Genomic DNA, 9,958 nt, shown 5'->3' on the forward strand with positions numbered 1-9,958 from the left:
AGGAGTCCATCTACCTACACTGACGTGGGCTGAGTTCAGGCGTATCTTCTACGCCAAATATTTCACTGAGGATGTGCGCAGTCGCATGATCCGAGAGTTCATGAGTCTCCGTCAGGGGGACAGATCTGTGGTGGAGTACGTGAGCCAGTATGAGAGGGGCTGTCATTTTGTGCCCATGATTGCTGATAGTCCGCAGGAGAAGGATCGACAGTTTGTTGAGGGCTTGAGGGCTGAGATCAGGCATGACGTACGTATGGCAGACGTCTTTACATATGAGTCTGCAGTCAGCAGGGCCTTGCGTTCCGAGGAGGGACGGAGGGAGATACAGAGAGAGCAGCAGGGTAAGAGGCAGTTTGTGCAGACAGGGTATCAGCGACCATCTTCGCAGCCACCTGCGAAGAAACAGTCTACAGGGCCATCTAAGGGCCCGAATCAGCAGAGGCCTCAGGGGAAGCCACAGCAGCAGACTAGGGGCGGGGCCCCTACTCCAGGGAGATATCCAGTGTGTCCGAAGTGCCAGAAGATGCATTCCGGGCAGTGTCTATTGGGAGCAGGAGTCTGCTATCGTTGCAAGGAGCCAGGGCATCAGATTGCCAACTGCCCGCAGAGGCAGAATTTCAGTGGGCGAGTTTATGTGATGCAGGCTGAGGAGGCAGACCCAGATACCTCCTTGATCACCGGTATACCTAACCCCTAGAACTTTTTCAATTCTTTGCTTTTGTTTAATTGCGATTATATCTGAATGTCTGTTACATGAGTTTAATTATCAGCATGCTAGAATAAGAATTTTGTTTCTTTGTGGTTAGAATTAAGGATTTTAGTGTTTTAACCTTGGGAGCATAGTGGTATGAATTGTTGGGAATCTTCTGCGTGCAGGGAGAATTCTAGTTGGAGGCAACTCCACGTTTGCGTTGCTAGAGTCAGGAGCCACGCATTCGTTTATCTCCCGAGATTTTATCAGACGGATAGGCATTTCACCGGAGGTTGTAGACAGTGGTTACGATGTTACCATGCCATCCGGACAGATTATCACTACCACTAGTGTCATCAGGGATCTGCCATTGGAGTTGCAGGAACACTCCATTCGAGCAGATCTAGTGGTTCTTCCATTGACTGGGTTTGACTTGATTTTGGGTATGGACTGGCTATCAGTTAATGGAGCTTCGATTGATTTCCGACGTAGGACAGTGTCAGTGAAGCCAGCAGGAGGTGAGATGTTTACTTTCTTTGCATCTCAGTGTAGCAGTATTCCTCAGATGATATCACTTGTTCGTGCGAGGAAACTGTTGCGCAATGGATGTCAGGGTTTTCTTGCTAGTGTGGTCACTACCTCAGACGTTTCTAGCAGATCTTTATCAGATATAGAGGTGGTACGTGACTATCCAGATGTTTTTCCTGACGATGTTGCAGGAGTTCCACCAGTGAGGGAGGTGGAGTTCAGTATTGAGTTGTTGCCGGATACTGTGTCTATCTCTAAGGCACCGTATCGACTTGCTCCTACAGAGATGAGAGAGTTGAAGGAGCAGATTCAGGAGCTGTTGGAGAAGGGCTTTGTTCGTCCTAGCTTTTCTCCATGGGGAGCTCCAGTGTTGTTTGTGAAGAAGAAGGACGGCAGCATGAGATTGTGCATTGACTACCGAGAGCTCAACAGAGTCACAGTGAAGAATAAGTATCCGCTACCGAGGATAGAGGATTTATTCGATCAGTTGCAGGGAGCTTCGGTATTCTCCAAGATCGATCTGCGATCTGGTTACCATCAGCTGAGAGTCAGAGATTCAGACGTGTCTAAGACTGCCTTTAGGACACGATATGGGCACTATGAGTTCTTGGTGATGCCCTTTGGGTTGACCAATGCTCCAGCAGTTTTTATGGATCTCATGCATCGTGTCTTCCAGCCGTATCTAGATCAGTTTGTCATTGTATTCATTGATGACATATTGATCTACTCGAGGAGCATTGAGGAGCATACACAGCATTTGCATACAGCCTTGCAGACTTTGAGGGAGCATCGACTGTTTGCAAAGTTCAGTAAGTGTGAGTTTTGGTTGGAGCAGGTGGCGTTTCTAGGCCACATTATTTCTAGGGATGGGATTGCAGTGAATCAGTCCAAGGTGCAGGCAGTGAGGGATTGGGGGATTCCAAAGAATGCTTCGGAGATTCGTAGCTTCTTGGGTTTAGCAGGATACTATAGGAAGTTCATCAAGGGTTTTTCCTCTATTGCAGTACCCTTGACTTCCTTGACCAAGAAGAACGCGAAGTATAGTTGGAGTCCAGATTGTCAGAGGAGCTTTGATCAGCTGAAGGATGCACTTACTTCAGCACCGGTGTTAGCTATGACAGTGCCACATGAGGAGTTAGTGGTGTACACCGACGCGTCTAAGTTTGGTTTGGGCGCAGTACTTATGCAGAGTGGCAGAGTCATCGCTTATGCGTCGCGACAGTTGAAGATTCATGAGCAGAACTATCCGACGCATGATTTGGAGCTTGCAGCAGTGGTTTTTGCGTTGAAAATCTGGAGGCACTATCTTTACGGCGAGAAGTGCAAGATTTTCACCGACCACAAGAGCCTCAAGTACTTCTTCACCCAGAAGGAGTTGAACATGAGGCAGCGCAGATGGCTTGAGCTTGTTAAGGACTATGACTGTGACATTAGCTACCATCCGGGTAAGGCTAATGTAGTGGCAGATGCTTTGAGTCGAAAGTCGTCAGTGGTATCATGTTTGACTGTACAGTTACCACTACAGACCGAGATTCAGAGGTTTGGGTTGGAGTGCTATCCGAGCGGCCATGCACCGAGCTTGTCAGTGTTGACGGTGCAGCCCGTTTTGAGAGATCGGATTAGAGAGGGACAGTCCACTGATGAGGAGCTACAGCGATGGAGACAGAGAGATGAGGCCAGAGGTAGTCTCTTGTATACAGTGGAGGATGGCATCGTTCAGTACCGTGGGAGGATGTGGGTACCGAACGTTGATCAGTTGAGAGCCGAGATTCTAGCAGAGGCTCATGCATCTCCGTACTCCATTCACCCCGGAAGTACGAAGATGTACCGAGACTTACAGTTATTGTATTGGTGGCCTGGGATGAAGAGCGACATCGGGAGAGTGGTGTCAGAGTGCTTGACTTGTCAGCAAGTCAAAGCAGAGCATCAGCGTCCAGCAGGACTTCTTAGACCTCTCCCTATTCCGGAATGGAAGTGGGAGAATATTACGATGGACTTTGTGGTTGGCTTACCGAGGAGTACCAGAGGGTGTACAGCGATTTGGGTGATTGTGGATAGACTCACCAAGTCAGCTCATTTCTTGCCGGTAAGGACTACTTACACTTTGACACAGTATGCAGAGCTTTACATCAGAGAGATTGTTAGACTGCATGGCATACCAGTGTCTATTGTATCAGACAGAGATCCGAGGTTCACCTCAGCGTTTTGGAAGAGTTTGCACACAGCTTTGGGGACTAGACTCTTGTTCAGTACAGCTTTTCATCCACAGACAGATGGTCAGTCCGAGAGAGTGATCCAGGTTCTCGAGGATCTTTTGAGAGCTTGTATCATCGATTTTCGAGGATCTTGGGAGACTAGACTGCCATTAGTGGAGTTTACCTATAACAACAGCTTTCAGTCGTCTATAGGTATGGCTCCATATGCAGCGCTGTATGGGAGGAGATGCAGATCTCCGGTGCATTGGGATGAGGTTGGTGAGCGGATTTTGTTGGGTCCAGAGATTGTGCAGCAGACAGCTGACCTTGTGACGCAGATTCGAGACAGGATGAGGACAGCGCAGAGTCGGCAGAAGAGTTATGCGGATGCCAGACGACGCGATTTGGAGTTCGCGGTAGGTGATCACGTATTCTTGAAGGTGTCACCTATGAAGGGAGTAGCGCGTTTTGGGCGGAGAGGCAAGCTTAATCCGAGATACATAGGGCCATTCGAGATTTTGGAGCGAGTTGGCACGTTGGCCTATCGTTTAGCTCTACCACCAGGGCTAGCGGCAGTGCACAACGTTTTCCATGTATCCATGCTTCGGAGATATGTCTCCAATCCGTCGCATGTATTGGATTTCGAGCCCTTACAGTTGCCACCAGATCTTGTTTACGAGGAGAGACCAGTGCGGATCTTGGATAGAGAGGAGCGGAGGCTTAGGACGCGGGTCATACCGATGGTCAGAGTCCAGTGGCTGAATCACTCGGAGGAGGAAGCTACTTGGGAGACCGAGGAGGATATGAGGACTCGCTACCCGGAGTTGTTCGGGTAAGTACTTTAATTTCGAGGACGAAATTCAATTTAAGGGGGGGAGAATTGTAACACCCGGTATTTTTAATTACATAAATCCGCCTGCATAATTAGGATATTTAATTAATTAAATTTATGATTTATGGGTTAAATAATTATGTGAATTATTTATGCATGATTTAATTTATTTCTAAGCATTTAACCCATAATTAGTGATTTTTATGATTTTTAGTATTTTTATTATTTAATCGCGTAGACGGGACCGTGGACGGACGAGATGACAACTTTCTAGCCAAATTATTTTATGAGCCTTTTTGGAGCCTTAAAATATTATTTTGAGTTTTATTTTATGTTATCAGATTTCTAAAGTTTAATTAAGAGTTTAAGTTGTATATTAATTATTTAAAACCTTTTTATTTAATTATTTAACCTATATTATATTTAACACAAAAATAAATCAACCCTAATCTACCAAACCCTTCTAGCCGATTGTTTTCTCCCCCATCAGCCGTCACTTTCATCCCACCTTCTTCTTCATCGATCTTCAACCCTAGGAACTCCATAGAAGGTCGGTTTCAAGGTTCCAAGCAACCCAAGGTCGCCCCGTCGTCCTGAAGTCCTTCCTACGCGTGTTAAATCCATATTTACGGTGAAAGGCATGATTCTTCATTCTCTTTTCTTCTCCATATTAGTATATGCATGTGTGGTCGTGTATACATCAGATTTTCCAAGAATATTTTTCAGAAAGTTTCAATTTTTAATGTTGCACCTTGTTCTTGCATTGTTTTGGGTTTCATACTCACGTTTTCTTGCATGGATGGATCATGGCTGCTGCTCCTTAGTTGGATACATGTATCAAGGTCCCTTGGGTCGAGTCAGGTCGGGGCTTGAGGCTAAGGAAGAAAGGAAACGAAGCCTTTCCTTTCTGAAGCTTCTGTCGCGCAGGTTTAGGGTTCTGGGGAAGAAGGCTGAGATCTTTTTCCTCAGGCCACTATTTTGGGTAAGGTCGGTTGGGTTAGAACCCCCTTTGAGTTTTCTAAGTTTTTGCAGAAGGTTTCATGGGCTTTCGTGGTCGGAGCTTCGAGGACGAATGGTTTTCCCGCAGCTGCTCGGGTCTGCGCGACAGTGCAGAAGGGCCGGGTTGCAGAGCTTCGTTCTCACTCCATAGTCGACGGTTTGGGCTGGTTCTTGGCTTGTTGGAAAGGTCTGGATGTGAGCTAAGTCCTAGGGGTGGCCCTCCGGCCGGTGGGTGGTCGGAGCAAGGCGGCCGCCGGGATTTTCGGTGGCTGCTCACTGTGGCCGAACAGTTTTGGGAAGGGGGGGATCGGGCTAGGGTTTTGGCATGTTCCGGGTCGGGTCAGGGGCTCGGGTCGGGTCAGTAAGTTGGTGGGTCGGGTTAAGTGGGTCCGGGTCCGGGTTTGGTGGGCCGGGATCGAGTCTTTTTATTTTTAAAATATTTTATGAATTAATGGGTTATTGAGTCAACTAAATTAAAATAAAATTATTTGGACTCCCAAATAATTTTATTTGAACTTTTAAAATTTTAATTAAGTTAGTCCATTAATTTTATGGGCTTTTGGGCCCATAAAAGTTAATGGGCCAGTCTTTGGGTTTTTGGGCCCAATGGGCCAGTTTAAGTGTTATTGGGCTTAGTGTAATTTTAATGGGCTTAATTAATTTAATTGGGCTTAGATTAATTAATTGGGCTTAAAGTTTAAGTTACTGGGCTTAAGTATGTTAATGGGCCAGATTTAAGTTAATGGCTTGAGTGTAGGGCCAGCAGTCCAGAACCATCCATGAGAAAATTGCATGTGTCCTGATTATATATTTAATTATTTTTATGCATTTAAGTTATTTTAATATTTATATGTTAGTAAGAAAATTAAATTAAATATATATGAAGGACACACAATTTATTTAAGTACATGCATTCATGAAATCAATTTTTATGCTATGATTTAATTTCTATGGTTGAGCAAATAAAATATTTTAGGTGGAAATTGAAGTAGTGTGGCCATTTATGTATGGGCAGTTTCTGCCATTTATGTATGGGCAGTTTTCTGCCATTTATGTATGGGTGGTTCGCCACCAGCCTCGTACGATGGTTTCTTAGACTGATCAGTCGCACTATGGGTCACACTTACGGATAGGACCATTCGATGTTAAGAAAATAAATGCTCAACAACTCAAGTATGTATGTTATGTATTATGTATTTATGTTTATTTAAGTAAGTTATGTTATGTAATTTTTAAGCATGCTCACTCATGTATATGTATGTATTAGTAATTAATTGTTTTAAATTATTTTGAACCCTTGTTAGTATGCATGTTGGGCCTCTAGGCTCACTACACTGATATGGTGCAGGTGAGTACGTAGAGGAGCAGGTTACTCCTACCGGTGGTGAGGACGTATGAGCAGCGCTGCAGTAGCCCCGTGACCGTGACAGCTTCTGAGTCACCGTACATGATGTCATGTGAAACATTTTATTATATTTTTAGTGGTTGAGGTTTATGGGAATATTTTATTAAATGTTTTAGTGCATGCACATATTTTAATTATTTTATTTATGCAGTATATTTTTAATTCTAGGGTTGACTCAGATGTTTAATTATTTTAAAGAATGCATTTTTTTTAAGTATTTAATTGTTTATTTATTTAGTCATGTATTTATTTTAAATATTTTATCCTGTGCATATATGTATGGGCATATATGTACATATTTTATTTAGTAGTATATAAAAAAAAAAAAAAAAATTTTCCGCATATTTATTTATTATAGAGTTAGGGTCGTTTCAATAACCTACGACATAAACGACATTAATACATCAATATAGTATCATAAATGAGTTGAAAATGAATTAAATTCAAAGCTTTTGATACTCATTTCTGGGTATCCTACAGTACCTCGCAAAAATGGGCAGCAACCAAGCTGAAACAAGCCTAAAAACATTGAAGAACGAAACTAGAAAAGCTGGATCTAAACTGGTAGCTATTGATGACGGTTGACGGTGGTAGCTCGCGAGAATATTTCCAAACAATGTTGAAATGAGCTAAAAAAGCTGAAACTGTTTCAGAATATTCAAATACCATAAACACAATTCTAATCAATTTCAAAGCAATGCTAAATGGTTTTGAACAAAAATAACTAATGTCTTCACTTGAACATTTTTTAATTTCTTTGTCCCTTCACTAAATTATTGCCTATAAGTTTAGCTTAGCAAATTTACCTCAAATTGTCTTTAAAGAGTATGAACAAAATTGATTATTTCGTCGAGTAATCCACCATATGTTTGAACTCCGCATTAAGGTCATTTATAACATAAAAAAATATGTACATCTCATCAATGCCATGTCCAAGAATGAGGGACTAAAATGATGAAATATTGAAATTGGCATAAACAAAACAGAAAAAACTAAACTTGATGAGCAGAAAGTGTGTCCACGTCATGAAGCAATCCAGCTGCTAAACAAGTGCCCAAATCACCTCAAACAATTCACAAACGATGTAAAAACAATATATAACCACTCTTAGCACAACCACAACTCACCTGAAACACAGAAGCGCAATAGAAGTAAATAAACAAGCACTTGGAGTGTCAAAAACAACAGCAAGTCGAAACCCCAAAGCCAGGAACCCCAGGCGCAGAATTCAATCTGCACATCCCGAGCACCACCAGTTATATAACCCCCAATCCGTCATCAAAACAAGCCAAAAGACGTTCTAAATCAATAAGAAACAAGGTCCAACACTCCACCAATCATCCACAGCAGCAACACAACCTCGAGCAGATTTCTGCAACTTGCAAAGATGGACTTCTGCAGAGATTCGAACGTGAAGTAGCAATGAAAACCATGAATCCAGCAGAGAAAAGCGATCAAAATTGTCAGGAGAAACAGCAAAATCGGATTAGAAGAGCCTAAGGGAAACCAAGTCCATGAACACTAATAGCATACATTTCTTTACACCAAAATAAGAAACCTAAAAAACAATCCTATACATAACACATCCAAATCCATGAAAAGTCCAACACCTAAACTCTATACTATTAAAATTTGTACCTTCGAGTTGCTTGAATGTTGGGAGAGACGCCAAAAACCGAGAAGATGCTATCTAGAGGGAAAACACAACCCTTATTTCCTAATTATAAGAATGTAACCAATCGTGAATCTCATGATTTACACGTTATAGCTTTTTAATACTTACAAATAAACTAAGCAATTTTTACACGCATACATAAAATATTTTTAAAAAACATATATTATTTTTTTAAAAATATCATTTTTAATTAAAATTTAAATTAAGATGTACATAGTCCATTCGATTAAATTATAGCCGGAGCCCTCAAAAAAAATGGAAACATGAGTTGTCAAAATTGAATTTGAGCAAACAAAGTCAAGTTTTGCGCTTGCAGATAAATAATTTATCTTCCAGGTCAATAATTACTTTTATTATGCAAATTGTGTTTTTTTTTTTTGGTTCCTCATTTCCTTTTCACGTCCTTATCAACATAAATGCATATGTAGGAAACCAGTAGCAGCATATGGGTTCGAAAATGCACAAAATTTAATTCTGAATTTTCTGAAAAATACAAACAATTTCCTAAACTATTATTATATGCAAATTCTAAAGCATTTCAAACCCAAACAATCGATAATTCAGCCCCAAATTTCGAAAATCCTATATATATTCTGAAATTTCGAAATTAATTTCAGAAAAATAGAAAAATCGATCGTTACATAGGCTCAAATATTAACACCTACAACGAACAAATAATCACATATCAATTACATAGATTCGAATTCAACCAAAAATCCCCAAATAAGAACCCTAATTCGAGATATACATCAAAGCTACGAAATAGATTTCCAAACTACCTGAACAACTTTCCCTAAGCCTAGGCGACGAACGGCGGCGGCGATAGACACGGCTGCCGGAAATGGGTTCGGAGAAACGAGCTCAAAACCTTGCAAAATGGGAACCAATAGCTAGCTCCCGTCGCGAGGATTCCGAAACTACTCTCGGATTTTAAATCGGATGACCGTCGGAGAAGCTAGTGGCGGTGAAAGGAACGAAAAATGCAAAAGAAAAAAAATGAGAAAAGGGACGCGAGAGGAGGGTGAGGAAGGAGGGAGGGAGAAATGATATATGTAATACGTGTATTTGTTATTTAATTAATAATTAATTGGGTTTGAAATTTGAAAATGTCAATTTATTTTAAATTTTGTGTGTTATAAAAATTAAAAAGAAATATATTTGTGTACATGAACTATGGATAAAAAATGACAAATTGATACACGAACTATTGAAAATAGCTTAATTGGTACATGATTCAACTAAAAAGACGATTTTATCATTTTATAAAAAAAAATTATGTCCAATTATTTTTAATAAGTTCAACTGAGTGCATATTTTTTTAAAAGTAATTTTTATTGAATAAAAATTATAAAAAAATATTATATAATTTTAAAAATTATAAGAAATAAGTATTTTTATTTTTTAAAATAAATTTATATTTTTAAAGGTGTGCATTTTTACCGAACCGAATTGAACTTTTGATTTGCCCAAAATCCAAACTTTAACTGAATTTTCGGTTTGTTCGAATTCTGAATAAAAAATTGAACTGAATTTAACGGTTTGGTTAAAAACACGTTCGATTTTTGTTTTAACCAAAATTCAATTTTTTTATTTTTTGTTATTTTTATATTAATTATTATTTATTTTATTCATT

At 40.6% G+C, this 9,958-nt stretch overlaps 1 long non-coding RNA gene across 2 annotated transcripts; it reads right to left on the reverse strand.

The window, feature by feature from the left end:
* Positions 1-7,516: 7,516 nt before the first annotated feature.
* Positions 7,517-9,365, reverse strand: LOC140875519 (uncharacterized). Of its 2 annotated transcripts, XR_012148490.1 has the most exons (3): positions 9,105-9,365; positions 8,289-8,367; positions 7,517-8,045 (listed from the first exon to the last, which is right to left on the reverse strand). It is a non-coding gene; the product is annotated as an uncharacterized lncRNA (long non-coding RNA). The 2 variants fall into 2 exon arrangements; XR_012148489.1 differs by lacking the exon at positions 8,289-8,367.
* Positions 9,366-9,958: the final 593 nt, after the last annotated feature.

This window comes from Henckelia pumila, chromosome 1, assembly GCF_033568475.1.
Source record: "Henckelia pumila isolate YLH828 chromosome 1, ASM3356847v2, whole genome shotgun sequence".
In the NCBI taxonomy this organism is placed as follows: Eukaryota; Viridiplantae; Streptophyta; class Magnoliopsida; order Lamiales; family Gesneriaceae; genus Henckelia; species Henckelia pumila.